This window comes from Ruditapes philippinarum, unplaced genomic scaffold, assembly GCF_026571515.1.
Source record: "Ruditapes philippinarum isolate M1 unplaced genomic scaffold, ASM2657151v2 ctg4126_1_1_1_1, whole genome shotgun sequence".
Classification (NCBI taxonomy): domain Eukaryota; kingdom Metazoa; phylum Mollusca; class Bivalvia; order Venerida; family Veneridae; genus Ruditapes; species Ruditapes philippinarum.
Genome location: NW_026866139.1, coordinates 186,292 through 192,618, shown reverse-complemented (window position 1 = coordinate 192,618; position 6,327 = coordinate 186,292). Strand labels below are relative to the sequence as shown.

General features: G+C 32.1%; 1 long non-coding RNA gene across 1 annotated transcript; it reads left to right on the top strand.

Moving 5' to 3' along the window:
* Positions 1-520: 520 nt before the first annotated feature.
* LOC132731449 (uncharacterized) lies at positions 521-4,272 on the top strand. Its single transcript, XR_009625891.1, has 3 exons — positions 521-984; positions 1,378-1,568; positions 1,742-4,272. It is a non-coding gene; the product is annotated as an uncharacterized LOC132731449 (long non-coding RNA).
* Positions 4,273-6,327: the final 2,055 nt, after the last annotated feature.

The window sequence follows — 6,327 nt, the reverse complement described above, 5'->3', positions numbered from 1 at the left end:
TTACCTTAAAAACAAATAGCTTTGCAAAAGGCAAAGTATACGATTTAGTTTTGTACATATTGGGCTTGTTCATTTATCCTAGGTAACGGGAAGAGATCGCTTAAGGTCCTTAATGACGGTATTGTATAGATTTATAGAATTTAGCTGTTGGAGTGGTCAGGGAAGGGAAAGGGGGAGTTTTTTCTTTCGATAAACATAAACATAAGATTTCTCTTTGATTGTTTTAGCATTACTTAGAATCATTTGTACTTAATCATTATCCTTATGGCAAGTGCGTTTCTGTTGCACAGTTTTGACACTGCAATCGACACTTTCACTGATTTTTTGGCAACTTGTCTTTGCGAATTGCTTTAAAATAAAATACATTTCCATGCATGAAAATTCTTTTTATTATTGAAAACAATTACGTACGTAAGTTGCAAGTAATATATTCTTTAACTAACTAACAGTTTGACATAAATATCTACGACATTCTGATATTTTTTTTTTTTGCTATTTAACCATCTATAACTCATATGTCAACATATTCATTAAAAGTTTTGATAATTTCATAAATATTGCAGGGCCGAACTGATACAATCTACCAATGTTACACTACGTATAGTTATAAGGTTAAGATGTAGAATGAATATTGTTCACATATAACTTTATCATACACACCTATTTCTTTATCTAATGTTATCAATAATTCATTCATGGAAAGATCGACCTTATTAATTTCCATTTATGGAAGTGTTGTTTAAAATGCTATTAATAGCTCAGTATATACTACTTTATTCATCGATTAAGATCTTTGATAATTAAATGACGATGTTAAGTAGTTATTGAAGGTCGTGATAGTAACGTTATAATTGTGTTTGAATTACTATTTGTTTCATTATAAAGCATAGGTTGCCTTTTCTAGTCTGTAAATGGATACTTAAGACGAATTAAATGAAAAGATATCCAAAAACGAAATGGATATGTTGAAGCAATTCACGGAAGGTAACTATTTTGATTTAATTGCATAATAATTTTATGGAAGGCAACGTTTATTTATTGCCATTTTTTTATTATCATACAATTCAATTTTAAACTCGATGTTGTAAAAATGATAATAATTGTATGCATACATGATTAACATTTTACATTTAGTTAGCATATACTCAGATGCTATCAGATACAGTATAATACATACTATGCATGTATATACATACATGTATATGTGTGCATACATGTATATGTTCATTAAACTCCTCGGTATTTTCATAGTTTTTACAATGAATTGTGAGCTGATTATTACTAAAAATTCTGGAAAGAGTGAAAATTAAGAATAAATAGATGACTATTAGGGTCTTATTTATCTTTCTATAACTCAATAGTTTTTATCTTTCAAAGATCATTACATGATGGACGTGCAATGTATTGAAACGTTTCAACAACTTTTGAAAGAACTAATAGGAAAGGTAAACCAATCTCGTATGGAAATTCTCCAGGATACGTTGTCTGTCCTTAAAAGAAAGGACTAGGAAAAGTTGCATTATAATACAGAAACACGGTGACTTTAAACTCAAAGTATATGTATGCAGGTAATTTCATTCTGTCAGTTAATTGTCAAAAATGTTATTCCACCATGTACATATATCTTTTGTAGCAAATTATTTAATTATTTATTTGAATATTTTTCCTTCACGTAGAAACACGTAAATCGTAAAACATTCTAAAATCAAATCTATTATTGTATCTTTATTGTATTTTCTAGGAAGTGATAATAAAAAATAACTTTAAGGATAGAGCACTTGTCATATTCTAAGGACCACGAGTGAGAATTAGTGCAAAAAACGATCAGACCTCTTATTTGCACCGATTAATAAAATAACCATCAATCGGATAGAAGAAATGAACTCTGGTATACAGTATACATGCAGACCTATTGCAAGAACTGCTTGAAAGCGATGACAATGAAACAGGTTTAAACTGTTTTGGAATAACAGATATTTACATACGAAGTGTGGCATATAAAATCAAAGGTATTTAAGCTGCACGCCTCCAGAGGAGCAAAAAATTTCGATAAAATCAAACCTGAAAAAAATGTACTGACATTTTATAAAAAGTATAAAGATTCAAAATTCTAGTAATAATTTACATGAAATGTGCGATTAATGACCGTTTTTTTTCAGTATTTATAACTATATTTCTACTGCGTTACTAACACAGTAAGGGCTATTTTTGCACATTTTGACGGATTGTAAGTGCCATTGATAATGTAAAATTTGCATTCTTTTGGTAACTTCACAATATTATACTGTTAAATACATTTTCAAATTTTCATGAAAATTAGCATGAATCTGGAGGCGGGCTGCTTTAATATATTTATATTTGTCATCTAACTGACTTAAATCCTATATACAATTATAATTGAGCCATGTCACGACAAAACCAACATAGTGGGTTTGCGACCAGCATGGATCCAGACCAGCCTGCGCATCATCGCAGTCTGATCAGGATCCATGATGTTCGCTTACCAACTCTATTACAAGTAGAGGAACTGATAGCGAACAGCATGGATCCTGATCAGACTGTGCGGACGCGCAGGCTGGTCTGGATCCACGCTGGTCGCAAACCCACTATGTTGGTTTTGTCGTGACACGGCTCATATCATTTATCGCTCAATTTGAATATATACTAAAATGCTGATAATGAACTCCCCGTCTGAAATGGCAGCAATTTTTATTTTGTTGGTTCGATAAAATCTGTTTATTGGTTCAAGATATAAAGATTTTATTGCAATCTTTATTAATTGTAAGAATTTGACCTTACTTATTTTGTTGATCTGACAGTTAAACAGTTCTACGAAATGTATACATGCAATGGCAGTTTAATCAGTAAATGCATTTACTTTACAAAAAAGTGTTAGCTCTATATATACTCGTATAAACTGATGGTATCTGATAACTGGTTTCATAGTTATAGAAAGAGCATCGAAACAAAAGGATATTTGATTTGTACAGGAGGCGTCGCCCCCTAGTATGAATCAGATTGCCAAGTGTCTTGATATTCTTTCTCTTTTGTATCATAGGCAAAAATGGAAGCACGTCACATTTTGTCACAATATGAAACCTCAGCAAAAAAGTAACCAATAAAAGAGCATCTAAATATGATGTTTCTATCGCTGTCCCCTTTTCACAACAAGTACACCCCAGTCAATGGACACGCTCTGGATAACTTATACCTGCATTCCAGTTTACGCCCTGTGCATGTATATGTATACAATTTAACTCTGACACATTATCAACAGAAATGTCCCAATACTATTATGATACAACTAACAGGTACACCACACTTCGATCCATTTAATGTCATCAATACTTAAGATGAAGTGATAGATAATTATATTCTCAATAAATTTTCTTATTGATCACTAAGTGATTTATTTGAATGTAAGGATAATAACAAAGATACATTTCGCACATATTAATGTTGTTACTTTTGAATCAATGTACAAAATTGGTCATTGGCATAATATCATGCTTGAATTCCATTAATTAAACAGATAATTTTTGTTAAATTTACATTACGTACACTCGATCGTCGTAACAAATTTCATAATTCATAGCCATTACTTCACTGGGCCAACAGTGACTTTCTTCGGGAAGTTCTTTTTTAGATTTTAAATCTTTTATCAGTATATGAAATATTTCTATTTAAAAAGAACTTAATATTAAGTAAATAATGGATACATATTTGAAATTGATTTCGAAGTGTGTGTGCTTTATTCAAAATCATCTCACTTATTTTGATACATTAGGTAAAATGGTTCAAGTGGAAATGCTGCATCAACATCAACACATTATTGCTATTTTAAAAGAGCAGAATGATGAATTTATGCAGCGTCTAGATAAGCTTAGTGCAAGCCTCGACTCTCTCCTGCCACTTGTTACTGAACTTGGAGATCCTCAAACACACATGAAAAATCTTACAAATTTGCACAAACATTCCACAACAATCTGGAAAATTCTTGGTAAATTACCAGGCGACCAACTTCCTAAATGGTATAAACCAGATTTCAGCCAGGAAGAAATACGACAAATATGTCTATACTAAAAAAACAAGATTACAACGAGTGTTTCCACATCTGTCTATGTCATAACAAAAGAAACCAGCAAGTTAACTGTGTTAGTCATTGTAGAAACATAACAGGAATATTTAGGTAATTCAATAAGTTTAAAGTGAGTTGCCTTTATGACATATACCATCATTTTTCTACTTTGTTAATAAATTGCAATCACATGACTTGTAAATTTGTCATTTCAGTTCCGGTTAATTTTAGTTACGACAAAAAATAGTTTAAAATCTTACACATTTGCACAAACATTCTTGAATGTCAACAAAAGTTTGGAAAATTCTTTGTAAATTTACAGATGACCAACTTCCTGAAAGTATAACCAAGACTTAAGCCTGGAAAAAATACGACAAAAATGTCTTTACCCAAAAGCTAGATTAGAATGATCAGTCATTGGAACTTAATATATCGAGTGTTGATATCAACTTAATGTGATTTTCTGGTGGCGGTACCAGGAACATTGTGTTTATATATTACCCCTCATCTCCACATATCACGAAAGTAAGCCACATTGAATTCGCCGAATAAACTTTCTTTACCATTCAATTGATTCTACTTGATTCTCGTTTTATCATGCTTTTACCTTGAAAGTGCATCGTATGCATTGTCAAAATGAACTAGAAGCTTACATAGTATTTAGCTGTAGAAGTTGTAATGTATGTGTTTGTATTACCCTAAGTTTCATTATACTGTTTTGAAAAGGCTGGTCCTTGATGTCAATATCAAATGTAAAAGCCAATTAACAGGAGACCCCCATCCCCCCAATGTTGATTTATACATCTGTAAATAATATAGACTAGAACTCGAGTCGGATGTGTCGCCTTGTGAACAATATGGTTTAAAAGAAATGACAAAGACAAAAATGAAATTTGAAAATCAACAAAGGGCAATAACTCATAAAATAAGAAATGCAGATCAGCAGTTTCTGTGCACTGCACTTCTTATCAATAAAATCTACCATCCTAATAAGTTTCAAGTCTAAAGCTTTTATAATTTATGAGAAATGGCCTGGACAAAATTAAAGTATGAAAATTAACAAAGGGCAATAACTCAAAAAATAAGAAATGCAGAGTACCAGTTCTTGGGCAGTGCACTTCGATTTAATGAGATCTATCACCGTATGAAGTTTCATGTCCATAGCTTTTATATTTTAGGAGAAAAGGCCTGGACAAAAATAAAGTATGAAAATTAACAAAGGGCAATAACTCAAAAAATAAGAAATGCAGAGTACCAGTTCTTGTGCACTGAACTTGTTCTTAATGAGAGCTATCACCCTATGAAGCTTCAAGTCCATAGCTTTAATACTTTAGGAGAAATGGCCTGGACAAAAATAAAGTAGGAAAATTAACAAAGGGCAATAACTCAAAAAATAAGAAATGCAGAGTACCGATTCTTGTGCACTGCACTTCTTCTTAATTAGATCTATAATCCTATGAAGTTTCAAGTCCATAGATTTTATACTTAAGGAGAAATGACCCTGAGAAAAATAAAGTATGAAAATAAACAAAGGACAATAACTAAAAAAATAAGAAGTACAGAGTACTAATTCTTGTACACTGCACTTCGGGTCATTATGAGAAGCATGCATACCAAGTTTGAAGTCAATCTGACTCATAATGACTGACTTATGCTCCGGACAAGCTTTCAGGGACGCCGACAACGACGCCGACAACGACACCGACAACGACGCCGACGACGACAACGACGCCACCGACAAAAGTAACCCTAATATGTCGCCTTTTTCAAGGCGACACAAAAAGTGAGTACTATATTAGTTACCTTTATTACATTGTATTATACACAGAAAGTCCGTAGAAGATCTGGATTAATTATTGAAAATTTGTTACATTTCATTAAATCATAAGAGCTTAAGTCAAGGATGTATCTTAAAAGTTTCCATATGTCCTGCCTTCTTGACTTATATTATTAATGCATATCTATGAATTAAAAAATAATGTCGATCTGAGCGGTGTTTATCGGCTATTTATCTCCGGTTTGGAGTTTTTATGCTAAGGAAATTAAGAATTGTATAGAAGGCCGTATTTCGATAAAAACAAGTCAAAATAAGGGAGCTCACTAGCGCTATTTTTGTCTATTTACATTCGGGGGGCAGTGGACCTAAAATGAACTATTTTGTAGTTTAGTGTGGCCAGACACACAATTCCAAATGTTTAAAAATCTGTTACAACGGTAGTAACACTAACATTATCATCATCATTATCATC